The 17,716-nt window shown below is 46.5% G+C and overlaps 1 protein-coding gene across 3 annotated transcripts in view; it reads right to left on the bottom strand.

Annotated features, from left to right (window-relative positions):
- Positions 1–17,716, bottom strand: part of sema6a (sema domain, transmembrane domain (TM), and cytoplasmic domain, (semaphorin) 6A) — a 90,314-nt gene that overhangs the window by 53,840 nt on the left and 18,758 nt on the right. For all 3 annotated transcript variants that reach the window (XM_035378666.1, XM_035378667.1, XM_035378668.1), the window contains exon 2: positions 11,861–11,929. The gene's annotated coding sequence lies outside the window, so the exon portion shown is untranslated. The remainder of the gene's footprint in view (positions 1–11,860; positions 11,930–17,716) is intronic.

The following is a 17,716-nucleotide window of genomic DNA, read 5'->3' as shown; positions in this document are numbered from 1 at the left end:
AAAGTCTCTGCCTTTTCTGCTCCTGATTACACATCATGTGTTCATTGTAAATAAAAACATTTATATATCTGCAATCACAATTATTCCTTAGGTTCCCTTTTTGTTTTTACAATTTCTTATAAAATAAAAACCCCTCTGCATTATGCAGAGAGGGATATTAAAGTGCGGGGCATCTGTGCGTTTATTGGGGTAACTTAATTAAACGGAGGCAATAAACCTCAAGTGACACCTCACCGCGGCCAACTAAATTATCTTTTCACTTCACAGGACTTTGGCTAAGTAACAGCCAGCAGGATGCGGATGCGGGTGTGTGAAGTGAAAAAGGCACGAGGAGAAACATCCACACCCTGGCAACTCGTCGGCCATCTTGAAAACCGCTGCCCGTTTCGTGCGAAGCCTTTCCTGTGACGGCTCTCCAGATCATAAGCGGGAAACGTCGGGGCGTTTTTTTTTTTTTTTTTTTTGTTTTTCAGCGAGAACGTCGCCAAGGTAAACAGACCCGAGACAAAGGCCAGACAGTGCCATGGCGATTACTGTCCGCACGACTCCGACGCTGCGCGACGTCTTCGGGGGAGAACCGCGCTTTCGTGAGAACCTGCTCTGTGAGAACCCGCTCTTTTAGAACCCGCTCTGTGAGAACCCACTCTTTTAGAACCTGCTCTGTGAGAACCCGCTCTTTTAGAACCCGCTCGGTGAGAACCTGTTCTGTGAGAACCTCGCTCTTTTAGAACCCGCTCTGTGAGAACCCGCTCTGTGAGAACTCGCCCTTTTAGAACCCGCTCTGCGAGAACTCGCTCTTTTAGAACCCGCTCTGTGAGAACTCGCTCTTTTAGAACCCGCTCTGTGAGAACTCGCTCTTTTAGAACCCGCTCTGTGAGAACTCGCTCTTTTAGAACCCGCTCGGTGAGAACATGCCTTGCGAGAACCCGGGCCTCATTTCTGAAGCGCTCACTGAATAGGACGGGGCGCTCTATGGTGCTACAGTACAGCCATTCTTAATGGCTTTGACTGGGAAATTATATGAGAAACCCCCCCAGCCCTCACCCTCCCCCACCACCCCCCACCACCTCCCCCTAACCCCCCAGCGAGTGCTTAAAAGACTGTGACCCCCAAAGAGAATGAGGTTACAGATTTAAATAACAACCTTTTCCACACCTGTCAATCAAGGAAGATGCAAGCAATCTCAAGCCAGGAAATGATGAACACTGCAATGGGGAGCCTTGACAGATAATTTACCAGAGATTTGGCAGGATTTGAATAATTTACCATTTCTAAATGCCTTCATGTATTTGCTGAAAAATGACACTTATCAATCGAACTGACTCAGTGCATTACATCATGTACTCACCACTTATTCCATTACTTGTACATTGGTAACGATTCTCTCTGGTTACTGAATTAGAAGAACATTTAACCTTTCTGAATTGTATTGGTTCAGGACCATACTGTGCACGGTACTCATGTTCAGTAAAATTGCTCGCTGACCCCTATGTTGGACTGCAGCATTTGAAAACACTGGCTTTAAGCAGGACACAGAGACACAGGAATTAATGCGGCAATAACAGGTAGACCACAAACCACCCCGAGGCCAACTGCGGTGAGGCTCGCGTTAAATCTGTCTGCTTTTACTGGGCTGAAGATTCAGCTGTTCATTCTTCTCCACACCCTCCTCCCCCCCTCATCCCCTGCCCCACACACACACACACACACACACACACACACACTCAGACGTCAACAAACCAGCTATAACTCTAAACGAGGCAACAGTATAAAACACAAAAGTGACCGAGCACTTTCCACAGAGGAGTTATGGCCTCTTTGTCCTTGTTAGTCTCAAACTTCTAACCAGATATCTGAGCCAAAACCTCCAAATCTACCACATCAAATTCAATCTCAGCAGCAGACTGAAGGCAAGCAGAGAGAAAAACACATCTTTGAGGATAATTCAAATCTAAGCTGTCTGGGCTTAATTTCTCTTGTGACAAAAAAAAAGGCAGCCACTTTTTTTTGTCGTAACTTTAATGGCACTTTCCTTTCATGCCGGGAAAGTACCAGAAAGGAAGAGGTGGGCTTAGGTTTTTGTTGACAAAAAAAAAGCAAAGGCCAGACCCTTATGCTTCTGATTAAAGCACTACCGTCGAGATAAACACAGGCATCGCAGCGAAAGCCGAGGCAAACAAGATGAACAAAGGCCGGTTTTCAGCCTTTGACGTTCTGCGCATTAAATAAAAATGTGTCATATTTGCAAAACAGAAGACCTCCAACATGACTTCCTCCTCAGATCTGTAGCCTACATACAATGACTTTTGCCAGTTCTTTTTTTTTTCATTTTCACAAGCTTTGAATTATAGTGTTCTTTTTTCATTGTTTAACCTGCTCTACAAAAAAAGAAAGACACAACAAAGAGAGGTCTTACATTAATAACAGAGTTGCTTTTTAAAAATTTGGTAAAAACCCTGCAATTACAAGCTCTTATTCATTCCCAGTTGTAAAGATGTGACTTAATTTACACTTAACGGTAGGAAATATCCTCCCACTGACAACAACACATGGGCCTTTCGGTCCAAGGCCCTGGCAGAGACGTCACTGAGTCACTTTTGCGACTGTCCCCTCCATCACCGAATGGCGCGATTGATCACTTCACAAAAATAGTGGTGTGTTCCCACCTTGAATCATTTCTAACACACAATTTATACCCACAGGAAGGAGAGGGAAGTCCTTCAGAGAGGATAATCTACGACCGCACAGAGTGTCTTCAACCCCATCTGTCGCAGGCGTGAGTTCTTCAGACGCTCGGGCGAGCACGCTTGGGCAAGTGCTACAAAACCGTCGCAAATAACTGACTTTACAGCGTCCCGGAAGAAAAAGAGAAAATGGCTCGATAAAAACAAAAAAAAAAACGAAACGAACACCGTTCTGCGAAAAAGGTCCATGCTGTGCACAGCCCATTAAGTGTGACAACACCTGCTGCGGTTAAACATATAAGTGATACTCATGTACGGTACAATGGAACAAAAAACAAATAAAAATGTAATAATACAGTGTAAAGTGCATATTACACTGAAAGGCAAACAACAGTTTTACTCTTATGAAAACAGAAAGTATATTATTTCTCTGGCAAACCCCTGAAGAAAAGTGGTCTTTAAATTACTGTGTTGTTATTTTAAAAGTTGGATCGTTCTCAAGGAATACAGTGTCATTGACTTAAGACTTCATTAGAGCTGGCCAGAAATTAGCATCCTTTTCATTCATAATGAATATTTATATAAACATGAGTCATTATCAATCATGAATGACGCCTAATGTATCTTGCAGTTAGACACCATTGCACCTGATAGCAGGAAATGTAAATACGCTTTTTTCTCCAACGGTTTCCTTTTTTTTCTCCATGAAATGCAGTGAAGTAGCAGTAAAAACACCAGATTCCACTTCAGTTGAAAATAATGGGATGATGGAAGGCTGTATTAGCCTAGCCCTATCCCTCTGGTCTGCGAGTCGGGGGGGGGGGGGGGGGGGGGGAAGCCAAATCTGACTCTGCGCCTGATTCCCGGCTCCCCCCCCCCCCCCCCCTCCCCTTTACACATGAGTACGTACACCTGACACGTGACACGGCAGCCGAGGGGAAGACAATCTGCTCCGCGCGAGCGGGACGCTAATCTGTTAATGGAGCCTGAGCAACGTAAACAAGCCAAGATGGCTCCCGCAGCAGACGTTACGCTCCTCTGCCGGACGCAGAATGGCAGTTATAAATCAAATATAACGGCGGCGTAATTTCTTTACGATCCTTTGATGACACCGCGCCTTCCCGATTTAGGGCAGCCGTGCGGCACGGCGATTAGATCACCGACCAGAGCACTTGGCAACTTTTTAATTTTTTTTTGGGAATCCGAGGTGGAACACTGCTGCTCACCGTGAACGTGCTTCCTCTGTAAACAGCCACCATTGTAAACTGCCGGTGTGTGCAAACCGTGATCCATCTCAGCCCGTCCACCTAATACGCTGCACTTTAACTGCACTGTGACGTAGGCTTACCTGTACCCAGAATCCTCCCCTCTGACCCTGCGGCACAGACAGCATAAGCATTCACTCTGACCGTACAAGTGTGGTCATACTCAACGGCGCGTGTGGTTCAGGCCGTGCGAAGGAGGCCAAGAATAACCGCCAAGGATTACCGCCAAGAATAAAGCAGACGTCCCTCAACCTGCAGCGTGCCTCGGTCCGACCCCGCCCTAATTGGATATCCCGCTTTGCTGTCCAGCGGGCTCCGACACTGAACTAACGCTATGCTACGGGTAATCGTTTACGCCGCCAGCCAATCAGCAAGCCGGCTTCGCCGGCAGCGCCTGCATCAGCAAGTACAGCGGTGCGTTTTTTACTGGTGCGCATCCATCACTTAAAAAAACTCCGGCCGTGAAGGGTTTCCCCGGTTTGCCTCCGGAACCTTCCGAGGAGCCAAGGATGATCGTAAAACCTCCCATCCGATTTTTTTTGCGCCGCATGACAACCAATCGGGTCAAAGGGACCGAACGTTGCAGAGCCCGAAGGGGACAGAGGAGACGCACGCAATACCGATCACCGCGGTTTCTCCCAAGTACCTCGCTGATGGAGTCGAACCACGGCGCAGGGCCGGCCGAGGCCTTGGAGCTTTCCCCGAGTGACAGCCTCGTTTGTTTTCATTCATCCTGCAGCTCTGGTTTTGTTTTTTTGTTAGTTTTTTTTTTTTTCGCTTTTTCGTACCGCGCTCAGGTATAATTCTGTTTTTCCAGGCAATTTGTGTCGCCCCATTTACGATGAAAAGCGATGACAGCACGACGCACCCGCCCGCCCCCCGCCCCCCCCCCCCCGTTTGAGATGCAACACGCCGAGAAAACACAGGGGCGATGAGCCGAATCAATCTTCTTCTTCTTCTTCTTCTTCTTCTTCTTTTTTTTCGCGGGACTCGATTCGCCGATTCGGTGATTTGTGTTCCTCCTTGCGTCGCCGCCGCGCAAAAGCAACCGGTTGTCTACGCTCCCCGTTTCTCCCCCGAACCGCTGAATTGACAGATCTCACTTTTTATCGGCGAATAACAGGGACACTCAACTGCCACAGATACATCAACCCGCTAGATGTATCACAAGATAATTGCGAAGTAATGACTAATGAGCCGGTGCACTAATCAAGAACAATACCGACAAAGACCAGGGTTTAACATGACACTACATACACTCAGGATTACATTACAGGCATTTAGCTGACGCTCTTATCCAGAGCGACTTACCCCAACGTTTACACTGCATCCATTCATACAACTGGACTTATACTGAAGCAATGCAGGTTAAGTACCTTGTTCAAGGGTACAACGGCAGTGTCCTACCTGGGAATCGAACCTGCGACCTTTAGGTTACAAGCCCAGTTCCTTACCCATTATGACTACACTGCTACAGGATGCTTTTGAATCTGCGGCAACAAACCCAACAGTATTTACAGTACAAGATAATTAATACCGACTTAAAAAGCGCCAGTGTAATATCCGCAGCTCGATGCGCCTCTGCTGAAGTGCCGAAAGACGGTCTCGGTGGCACTGACTGCGTTCTCTGGAGGGGCTGGAGACTAATTTTTCTCCCCCAGCACGCGGTGTTTAACCTCAGAACACACGACGGCTGTTCGATAGGTAATTTTCCACCCTGAGTCACTGGCGGTCCTTGATTACCAGCTCCTTATATTAGCTGTGTCATGCAATTTTTCTAATGGAAATGTTTCATTAATCTTGTTACCGGGGGCGATAGATCATGGGCATCAATTCCCTCTCCCTCTCTAGCAAACGGGAGGAACTCATTGAACGTTGAACCACTGGGTTTTTTTTTTTTGGTTTTTTTTTGCTGCAGCAAACTGCCTGAGGTAAAGAACATAAGATGAAAATCAACTGTTAATATGCGCTATTTGATTTCAGAAGCTCAAAGAACTGGGGGATTTTTTTTTTCTTTTGCTTTGTGAGAGAGGATGACATCAGTTTATTGAGAGTGGGCCGACCCCCAGATTAAATCTCCTGATGGCATTGCAGGCATTCACCAGGCATAATGGCGCAGATTGGAGGCATTTTACTCCATGACACGCAAACCATCAGGACCTCAGGTTGCAGGACAACAAACCAAAAACATTTTCAAGAATCTCCACAACACACACCGCTCACTACAATGATCACTGTATTCATAATTCATCATTTAAAAGACCCTATGTGCAGTTTGCCATTTACAGCACTGAGCTAGCATCCAGTTATGGAAAGAAAAAAAGAGAAAAGAAATTGTTGATGGAAAGCTACAAACCGCTAAATATAGAGTCAGATTTTCTTTTCCTTTCACAGCCCAATGTAGCTCCACTTCCTGTGACCTTTACTTTGACCCTTTCCCACCCACCCCATTTTTTTTTTCCTATTTTCAACAATCAGCTCTCCACGCTAGGCTTTCAAATTTAGCATTAGGCCAAACAGAGGCCCTGGAGTGCCAATCTGACGCCAGATCTTTTCAGCCGCGGGGGGGGGGGGGGGAACGGAGGTGAGGACGGGTGGGATGACGGCAGATCTCCCGTGAAAAGAGTGGAGCTTGGGGGTGGGGTGGGGGGGGGGGGGTGCTTATACCTGGAGCCCCCACCTGTCACTCCGGAGAAGCGCAGAAACGTCAAGGTTTCAGCCGGGGTCCCAGTACTGTTTGCCTAACGGCAGGATTTACGACCCCATTCAGCCGGAAAAAAAAAACCCTCCCCCCGGCCTGCCGGCGAATAAACATCGGGACTAAGGGAGCTTAAGCCCAGCCTCGCGAAACGCGCGGTGCGCCCCGATACCCCGCCACAGAGGCGGGCCGGAGTCTCGAAAGTTCAAACGAGAGGAAGGCTCCGCTCCATCGAGATTGTAAACACGCCTCTGAAGTGTGTGTGTGTGTGTGTGTGTGTGCGCGCTCGCCGTTCGCCGAAGCCCTTCAAGTGGATTCGCGAAGAAAAAATAATCCTCGGGCGATGTTCCCTTCTGAAGAACTCCTCTTGAGCGTTTGACAAATTATTCATTGACAGATTATTCATAATGCCGTTACCAGCCTTCACACTCAGAGGCTCTGGTTGTCCTTTTTTTTTGTGATAAATACGAGGCAGGAACATCTTGACAGGATCTGTTAAAGTTTTAAGAGGACGGAATAATTAATATATTTACTCTCTTTAATTAATACAACACGTCTGTGCAATGATGCTGTTCATTAACTCTGCTTCCCTACTTTTCATCTTCTAAGAGCTTCTGTGAAGACCTTGAAAATATAAACAATGCTCCTGTTTGCATGTAAACACAAACTAACTTTTCTAACTGTCTCTCAAGCTTGAGTCAAGAAATAATCATAAACAGAATATTAAAACATACAGTACTTGCATGTATGAACACACCATTGGCACTATGAAACCACAGAAACAAAAACCTTCAGGTACAGTTATCAGTGCAGAAAGGACCGTTTTACCGACTACAGACAGGGGTCCCAAATTTCACACTTATACATGTCAAAATCCGATACGAGAAACAAATATGGATTCTATTTTCGTGAATAAATTGCTTTCTCCCCAGTGGAAAACCCTCCCGTCCCTTTCCCCCGTCGGTGTGTCTACTCCTAGACTCCCATTAACAATTCATTTCAATTCCTCTTGTCGACGCAATTCATCATCGGGCGGGCCGAATCCGGGGTCCCGCAGCGCGGTCCGCTTCGCCGATAAACACGCCGGGCCCGAGTCCGCTCGCGCGGAAAACGATATCGAAAAAAAAAAAACAAAGACGCGCTCGGCCCGAGAGAACTCGCCCGGCCTCGCGGTGTTCCGTCCGCCGGACGCCGGCTCTCTTTCCGTCTGTTTGCTCCACGTTTTTTAAGGGACGTCGCGTCCGCGTTGAGTCGAAACCCGCCGGAAAATGTGATTAACGAGCTCGCTGAATAATGTAAATTAACGTAATGGAATTGAAGACCGGGTGACCGGCCTCTTTGAGGCTGATTAGGCTCAGATATCCACTTAACTAATGACGGAGGGGAGGGGAGGTTTCCGCACGCTGCTATCCCAGCACCACGCCGGGCGGCGGGAAGACGACATTCTCCCCTTCCCCAGCGAGTCTCCGGGCGAGACCCGTCCTTTCGAAACCGCGCCATCCCCCCCAAAGCCGCCGCCGCCGCGGTTAATCCAAGGACAACGGCAGCATCCAGGAACTCACTCAGCAATTACTGACTGCAAAAAAAAAATAAAAATAAAAAAGAAATCCTGCCTGTTTACCGTCGGTGCCAGTCTTTAAGACGTAAGAAGATGAGACCCGCTCATCCTCTCTCCCTAAAGCCAGTTAACCGTTAAATGGCGGAGACTCCGGCTCAGGCAAATGCAGTTGTTCAAAAGTAAACAGGCGCTGTTGATCCGGGTAGTGGGTAAACAAATGGGCTCCCTGTCTTACAATAGAGCTCACCTCAACTGACATCCAACTGACGATCCCGCCAACTGCTGCACCCCTCAAAGCACTCAGTGAATGAATTTGCCAATTAGTTAAATAAACCAATCAGAAAATGGCAGCTTGTGTCAGCCCACCAATGGTGTGGCTCATTTAGTATTGTGCCAGGGTCTATTTTCGACCTTTTTATCGTGCAGTAGTATTGTGGCATACAAAAACCCCAAAACATTTAGACTTGACCAAAGGCTAAAATAAAATGTCAGTATTCGGGACCAGATTTTTTCACAACCAAATTTCTTCTGATATCGTGTCAATCAGAGCATTTGCAGGGTTTAATAAACCAAAGTAATACTAAACCTGCACAACTTCAGTTACACATTACAACTGCCTCATTCGGCCACTTCAAATAAAGTGGATTCCAACAAAAATAATCAATTCTCAAAGTTCAGCTGAACTAGTAGTTACCTTGCATATTTTAAAATATAATAAATAAAGGGAGCTTTTAGAGATAAATAAATAATTTGAGTCTCAAAATGTCTCCAGTATTGAAGAGACACAGAGGTTCCGCCCCCAAACATAATTCACAAGCTTTTATGGCAGAGCGTGGGACATATTATGGCTTGGGTGGGGTTGCTTTACTTTAATCTTCAAGACTCAGTAATCACCCGTTTTGGCACATACGCAGTATTTCAAAATGCATTCTTCAATTAAATCACCACATGGTTAATTCCAAAAGGGTTTACCTTATTAACGCTGGGAAAAATAAATATGGATTAGATTTTCAAATATGAAAAAAAAAATTGTTAAAAGGGGCGGGGGGGGGGGGTGGGGGGGTGGGGGGTGGGGGGGGGTAGGGGGGTAGGGGGTGGGTGGGAGTGCGGGAGTAGGCATTAAAACAGTCCTGGCAAGCGCCCTGGCAGCAATTTATATGATGTGATAACTGTGCTCATTTGAGAAGGCTTCTCCCCCAGTGCTGCCGAGCGGCACATTAACATGTAAAGCAGTTAGGGTTACAGTGTTCAGGTAAATCCGCCTTGGAGTGGCTCATTGAGCGGATTAGCGAGAGCCGCGCTCCAGAGGCCTAAAGATACGACTGTATCTGGTGGGAACAGAGCCCCCCTCCAGCCAGCACTACAAATCAAAGCAGCGGCTCTTTATTCCTTCTCAACAAGATTAGGCCACCTCCATAACGGCAGAATTAATTAACATTTTCAATTTGGAAGAGCGGTGCTGCCGGTTAGCGAGAGCACCATCCAAACTCTTAATTTTTTTTTTTTTTTTTTTTTTACACACGTTAACTGATTCGCAACCGGTCGATTGGTCGGTCGGTGGCTAAATGAGCAAAGAATATGAGCCAAATAGCCGCGTATTCCGAGACGTAGCCTGGCGATTAAAAACTAAGAGCCCGTAACTATGGCGAGAGGCATGAAACCCACACTGGGAAGCGGAGCGTTGCATTATGGGTATATCCAGTGGCAGGGGCTGACAGGAGACAGCCGAAAAGCATGTGAGGGAGGGAAACACTGGAGCAGTCGTGGAGGGGGGGTAGTGCAGGCGGAGTGCGGGGGGCGGGGGGTGGAAGAGAGTTAAAGGAGACATTGTCCCCGGGAACAGATTAACTATTTTAAAAAAAGGTGACGTCTGTTGCTGCTCGCAAGCACCCCCCCCCCCCCCCCCCGTCTAATCAAGGCCTGACATAAGCGCATTGAGCGCAGTCAAACCGCCCGCAGTCCGGAGTGGGGGGGGGGACTGGGGGCAGGGGGGGGGGCACCAAGCTGTAATGAAACACCGTGACCGGACCTGCCGCTGATTAAAGCTCATTATGCGGCTCCCGAACGCAGTGAATGAGCGGCTCGGGAATGTGGCCACTGACCACCACTGAGGGAGCTGACATTTACTGCGAAAGAGAACCCGGGAGAATGTACAGCACGAGGAAGGAGGAGGGAGCCGGAAAATAAAATATAAGCATTCGTTCTGAATTTATACTTTTTTTCTAGAAGGAAGACAGGATATTCAATTTCAGAACCAAACAACTAACCAGCAGAGTTCTTTTTTTTTTTGTAATAAAACAACTCACCGCATACCCCCAGCCCCCCCCCCCCCCCCCTACAAAAAAGTATTTAAATGTTTGTGCTTTAACTTAACTAGGGATACCATAATCTGGGCCTTCCAGATCCTTGTAAAGTCCTCTAAACACAAATATTATTTCCAGTTTAGGGAGCTCCAACTTTTCCAGAAGTTTCCGTATTTTCCTTGCCCCTATTGTCTGTAAAGATATCCTCAGAACTCAGAACCCACAATCATCCATTGACTGGATCCTTTCCTCACGTCCCACTACACTCCTCCTCAACAGACAAACCTATTCAGCCGTCAGCTGGTCTCTCTTGACTTGGCATAATTAAGTCTTCCCACTCATGACTTATCATCGAGCTATATTTCATTTCACAAATTTTTTGGGCTATCCAAGGCCATTTTGGCATTCCATTCGGCGTTACTGACATTGTACTGAGAGAGGGAGGGAGGGAACATACCCAGTGTCACAGTCTTGCTCATAGAAATCCATTCATCGCTCCAGGCTGTGCTTCCGGGAGCACTCAAAATATGGCTGCACTGCATGCAGCTGAATTCCCGTTCATGTTTCAGTATTTCGCCTGTGATTGGTCCCCACCCCCCTAAAAAAAAAACATTTCCGACCAGAGATAGATAATATTCCCCATTAGAGGTGGAACACTCTCCCATTCAGTGTTGGAGGACTTTCCTCGTTAGATGTTTGAAAACTCTCCCCCATTAGAACTGGAGAATTCCCCCCCTTTGGCCTTGTTCTCTCCTTACAGAAATCTTCTCTTTAGAGTTGGAGAGTCCTCCCCATTAGAGGTGGAGACCTTTCACCAATAGAGTGTTACAGTGGTGGCGTATTTTTGTAGGCCAACCTGGACGTTTCTTCCGTCATGGGTTCCCTCTGCAGATTTTCTGCTTTTCTGCAGATGCTTTTTTTCCCATAAGAATGTCTTTTTATGCCGAAAATAAGGTCTCTGGTTAACGTAAGCCTATAAGAGGGGTTCACGTTTTGTTCTACGAGATAACTTACACCCATTAATATCTCAACCGTCGATCTTGAAGCATTGGAAATCTGACGAGGGAATCCACGACTCAAAAATGCAAACTTAGTAGAGAACATTCCTCAGATCAGAAGAACTCATTGAATTTGGATATCCCAACTCATTAGGTCTACATCATACTCGCCTTTATGGGGTCACAACAAGTACAAGTTGTAAATGGAATTTGCAGAGTTTTCTCCATTAGGAGGCTGGACCGTGTTTCATCTTGAAACCTTTTAGCAACTTTTTTATGGCTATTAAGTATCGCATGGTCATACACATGGAGGCGTGTGATGAAGGTTGTACCAACCAATAAGAAGTGAGTTACCTTAAGATTCGGAATGTGCTGGCATGAGACTTTCGGATAAGGAACCCAGCATTATTTTCTTCTTGTTTCCTGAAAGACACAAGCAGAACATTTCAACAATTTGCTTTGCACTTGACAACACGTCTTCGCTGCTTTTCCAGTTATTTAATTAGGTGATGTTTTCAATGACAACTATTTATCAGCCTTCAAAACATTCCATCATAGGTGATTACAGTGAAAAGTAAACCTTATGGGCTAAACTCCTCAACAGTTTAATACTAGTATTAATGGTAATAACACTAGTAGTAATAGTAAACTCATCTATACTTAATGGCAAGCTCCACATAAACCTGATACATGAACATTTATAACAATGTTGAGATGTCTTTATAAAAATTATAGTTTTCTCATGGGGTTTCAGAAATACCACACTTAATTGGGGCAACTGAAAAAGTGACAGGCCAGTGCTCAGACAATGCGGACCCCACAGTCTGAAATTCCTGCTTCATATCTTGGTCATGTTGCTGCACAGCAGGCTACACACCACCAAGAGATGGCATTTCAGAAGGCATTTTCTTTGACATTTTCTGCTATGTTTGGGACCACTGGCCATAAAATTCTTCTCCCCTTTTTTTTGCCCCGGCTTGGAATCCTCATTTGTGCCTCTGTAGTCACTGCGGATCTCGCGGCTGAAGGGTGTGTATTCTCCTAAAACACCCTTACCCATGAGCCAGTGTGTACTTTCCACGCCAGTGGCGTATCTCTTACTAATGAAAACTGGTACCCTTTGAGTACTCTTGCCATTGCAGTGTTGCGTGGAGTTAATTTTCTTCCATGCACTTACTTCCTCCATTGCACCTGCCAAAGGCTAGACAGGTGTTGCAGGCAATAGCCTTTAAGTACCTGGCACATCACTGGGGAGGAGCTAACTCACAGGTAACTTAAGGAAGCTTGGCTGTCAAAGAGAACCGTGTCCAGCCAATGGAGGCTCTCGTTCCACAGCACAGGCCAGCACTAGAGGAAGCTCGACTTTCAAAGAGAACTACGTCCAGCCAATGGCGGCTCACATTCTACAGCACAGGCAAGTGCAATGCTAAGGCTACAGGGCCCTGTGTGCTCTCACACAGGCCTGCTTCCCTGACCGAGCCACGGAGAAGCCCAGCGACCACGAGGTTCGCCGAAATCGTCTGAACCACACGATGACCGCACGGGGGGAGCACGACGCCAAACACTACCGCCAATCAAACGTTCTGTTCCGGGCCGCTACACTATGCAGTACTTCACAGTACTTCTTTTTTAAACTAATTTTTCACAAAAGTAAAAAAATTTCACTAATATTTTCAGACAAGATATTTCAAGACAAAATATTCCAGCAAGGCTAACGGCAAACGTATTTCTGCTATTGTTCTGCTGTGAATTACCACGCCACTCAATTCCTCTTCCGGCTCTGAGATGCATTTTCAAAGGTTGCGGTAGCAGAGAGGCTCAGCCTATGGCCGTCATGCGTTCCTGCTCAGAATAACACCGTTCTTCATCCAGCTGTGAGGCACTTTCTTTCTCTCCGGTTGTCAGACTGTAAAGCGAGCTAAAGCACATTGGACAGGCACAAGTCAGCAGTTGTCAGTCCTATCGGATGAATCGGGGAACAATCAATTCAGCAGAAACCCCATTCTCCGGCAGGAATTCGTCTGGAAGGGCCTAAACTCGGGCGTCGGCTCTTATGATAACTCCTACGTTGACAATGTGACTCGAGGAAAAGGGGGAAATGGCTTGCAATAAAGCCAACTAAAGTCGACAAAGGGAACTACCATCGGCATATAGTAATGTTCAATATTTTGTGAACAAAAAGGTACAGTAGGACGAACAGCTCTATTTTTCAAAGATTACCCATAAGCCTCGAGGTGAGGCACAGGAAACAAATCTACCCCCGCACTACACTATATTTAGGGGCGCGTGCAAAGTGGGAAGTCATTTTACACAGAGATCTGTGAGACTTTTAAAATATCGGAGCAGTGACACCAGTGAGGTTGACGTCGTCCTTTTCCGGAACAATCCGTTGGGCCGCCTTTGCACCTCTGCATTCCACGGAGCGGCTCAATGCCGTGTCTTAACACAGCCGTCTGTTTTCGACACTGCGTTCACAGCGCGGTGCACATGTCATCATAAAAAAGCGGGCGGCGGATCCGTCCCCCCCAAACAGCGCCAAGAGCCGCACGGGATCGAGCGCGTTCGCAGCCGAAGATGCCTAAACACAACAAATCTGAGCAGCCAAACACCTGGGACACCCAGCACTCCACTCTGTTGTCATGGAGGTCGCTCAAAAAAGGAAAAGAAAAAAAAAAGCAATGCACAAAATATGCGGGAATGCAAAGTTCGTATTCACGAATAGGATGCTATGCACAGATAAGTGTGCATACCAGACCTGGGTCAAATGCGTATTTTGTTTTGGATTCAAATACTTTTCTACACTTTGCTGATCTTGTCTGGTGTATTGGTACCAATGAAATACTCTAAAAAAAAAAAGTGCAAACCCCCACCTTCTGGTCATACTGGCAGGCTCAGTTACACCAGGCAAGATCAACAGAGCACAGAAAAGTATTTGAGTCCAAAACAAGCACGTATTTGACACAGGTTGGACGCGTACTGAATTCCACAGGAAAACGTATCGTCTTCAGTCGGCTCAGCCACATGTTGCAGCTCTGGTAGCCTGGGCCCTTTCTCCTGATGCAGGACCAGCCGCATTCTCATCTCTTATCTGTCTTTTTGTAGAAAAACGGGAACAGGTGAAGGATGAAAATCCTATACAAGCATTCCCCGGGCTGGGCAATCAAGAAGGCCCATGCGTCTCAGAGGGCTCTTTATATTTCATTCATCCCAGGCAAAAAAATTGGTTTTGTCCGTGCTATGAAGCTTCCAACAATAACTTTAAAATTGGATTTGAATGTGTTTTTTTTTTTTAAATGTGCTCTCCGACACCCGCAGGAGTCCACAAACCACTAATATATCACACAGTGACGGCCTTCGGAGGGAACGCAGCGTCTTTTAAGGCAAGCTTAATCAAATACAGAGATATGCCGTTTCCGGAGTTGTAAAGAAAAAGAAAAAAAAAAAAAAAAAAAAGCTATCACCCAAGGGTTCTGGTCAGTGTGCTGAGAAAACATTTCATTCATAGAAGGGGAAGGCCAACAAAAGCTGTCCACCGGAAACGTTTAACTGACTTGCCTTCTCTTCAGCCATATTCATAATAAATATTACCTTTGATAGAATGTGACACGGGATCATCTTTAAAAACACACAAAAATCGACAGAATTCAAGCGAAGTAATAAACCTAGTAAAAAGTGTTTATTTTCAAAGCCGTACGTGCGTCGCAGCCGACATCAATAATCACATCATTTGCTCATTTCCTTGTGCGTGATTATACTTCAAAAAGACAGGCAGTAATTCTGTTTTTTAAAAAAAAGGTTACCTTCAGAAAAATAACATTCTCACCAAAGTGCAATCAATATTGACCAAGTTAAGGACCGCTGATGCTCGTGACTGGAGAGCAATAATGACCTTTAGCCACAGCTGAAGACATCCAGGGCAGAATAATCAATACTTTGGTCCGGGGCAGCGCTTTCTGCACAGGAAAAGCAACAGCTGAAGACAACGTACACCGTACAGGAGCCCTTTAAGACTGGATCATGATATCTCTCCCAAATTAAAACAAAAAAAAAAAAGTTTTCGGAACACATTCCATTCTCTGATTGGTCGTCGCATTCGACAGTGAAAGAGGAAAAAGAGGGGGCTCACACATGGGTGGCTATGTGGGTCACTTATAACTTTGGGGAGGCCAAAGACTGGCTGGATTTGTTCCTGTTGTCAGCTAAGAGCTCCCCCTCATCCCCTTCCCAGTCCAGCTTTGTTTTGCAAACCTAGTGGCCCCATTCCTTCCACCCCTCACCCAACACCCGCCCCCACCCCCCCTCGTGCGCCTCCCCATCGCCCCCCCACCACGCTCCCCTGCTTTAACTCCCGGGTCACGTGATCCAAACCGACGCCTTTGTGAAGAAGCTTAACCAAAAGGGGGGCCAGCCACTGCAACCAATTAGTCGAGCCCCATGGGGTGACATGGTTTGTCAATAGAACAAACCCCCCACCCCCGCCAACACCCTCCACCCCCAGAATGCCCACGCAAACCTAACTTCCTTATACTCTTTAGAGGGAACGGTCCAAATAGTGAGCACGCACTTAGAGAGGCATAAGTGAGGGGCACACACTGAGATAGGGGCCTGTCTCCTCCCAAAACAAGACTGTTACACACACACAACATAACCACCCCTCCCCCCCCACGGGGAGCACGATGAGAAAGCAGCAGTGTCCACGGCACAAGATTTCCCATCATCCCCTCTGTCTTTCGGACTGAAGTACTTCCTCAAGATTTAAGATGGAATTTTTTTTTTCCTTTTTCTGTTAATAACTAGGTTCGATCACAAAAGTACAACTGTGTACTAAGAATCAATCATCTCCTAATTGGATTCTAAGGCCTGAAAATGCCACCGGCTTTCTGACGTATTTATATTGATACTGGCCCTTGTTGGAAGCAGGTGGAAGCTCTGCACTTTTTAACATCATAGAAGTTTTTAGCCATCGAACGTTTTAGAAGCTGCTCTCTGTAGCTTCAATAAATAATGTGCAGAATGGCAGCGATGGATGCAGGCGGTATTTAGTGCCCTTCATTAACCATTACTGTTACAGGGTCCACACCCAACTGGCGCAGCTACTACTTGTCTCTTCATGTGCATGCTTGAAGTTCAGGTAAAAAAAAAAGAGAAAGCTATACTACTGAAGAACCCCTCATTAAAATGCGACCACATTTAGTCAACATTACATAACCGTGTTTATGGAATTTGACTGCTGAAAGCACAGTTTAATGAAACACAGTGACTGTATTTTCCGCGATAGATGACACGACTCGAAAGAGCGGCCATGTCGTGACTGTTTAAAACCGGCTACCGTGACGACGACCACCGCCAACTCCACAGTCTCTCATGCCGTTCACGGGAGGAACGATCCCGGGCGATGATGCCGGATTCAGCCCGCTGGCCACCGGTTGCCATTTTAGCGGAAGAATTACGGCCGGAGAGGCGATGGACTGCGCCCGTCCCGCTGGCCGCTTCATTGATTCGTTGCCCGTCGCCTCCTCGACGGCGAAATCAATGACATCATCGCCGCTGTAGGGTTCTCTCTCTCTCTCTCTCCGTACCGTTCACCGCTATGTGCGATCTGAAGCCCTTCTCCCCCTGCTGCTAAATCTTATAATAGCTTGATCCTGCATGACTCATAATTTTCTATTTTGTTGAAACCCAGAGAACCATTTGAGGGGGTTGGTTTGGGGGGGCGGGGGGGGGGGGGGATTATGGTGAAGCCCGTTTGTACCTGTTTGACTTTTAACGAACCTCCTCCTCCTTCTTCTTACAGGCGTCGCACGTTCACAGACACGGCCCATTTGCCACAATCCAAACTCGTACGCTCAGGCCTAATTAATGTAAATAATCTCCACCAAACATGAGGGGGCAATGCAGAGCCGGGGGGTCCTTCGTTTAGTGACAGGATCAGTTTGCTCTAATTAATCAGTCTTTTGGTAATTAATAACTAATCATCTGAGATAAACAAAGAGCAACGATGCATAGATTGTCCCCAAGCAGCATGTCAGCACAAACACCCACATGCACACACCATCATTTCTATTTAGAAGACATGACGAAAAGCTTTTTTTAACATAACATAACAATATAACATAACATAGCATAACAACAATATAATATAACGTAACATAATGACAAGAACAGGCCATTCAGCCCAACAATGCTTGCCATTGTACCTTGTGCTCTGAT

The sequence above is a fragment of the Anguilla anguilla genome, chromosome 10 (assembly GCF_013347855.1).
Source record: "Anguilla anguilla isolate fAngAng1 chromosome 10, fAngAng1.pri, whole genome shotgun sequence".
Classification (NCBI taxonomy): Eukaryota; Metazoa; Chordata; class Actinopteri; order Anguilliformes; family Anguillidae; genus Anguilla; species Anguilla anguilla.
Note: the sequence above shows the minus strand (reverse complement) of the source record. Positions and strands in the feature narration are given on the sequence as shown.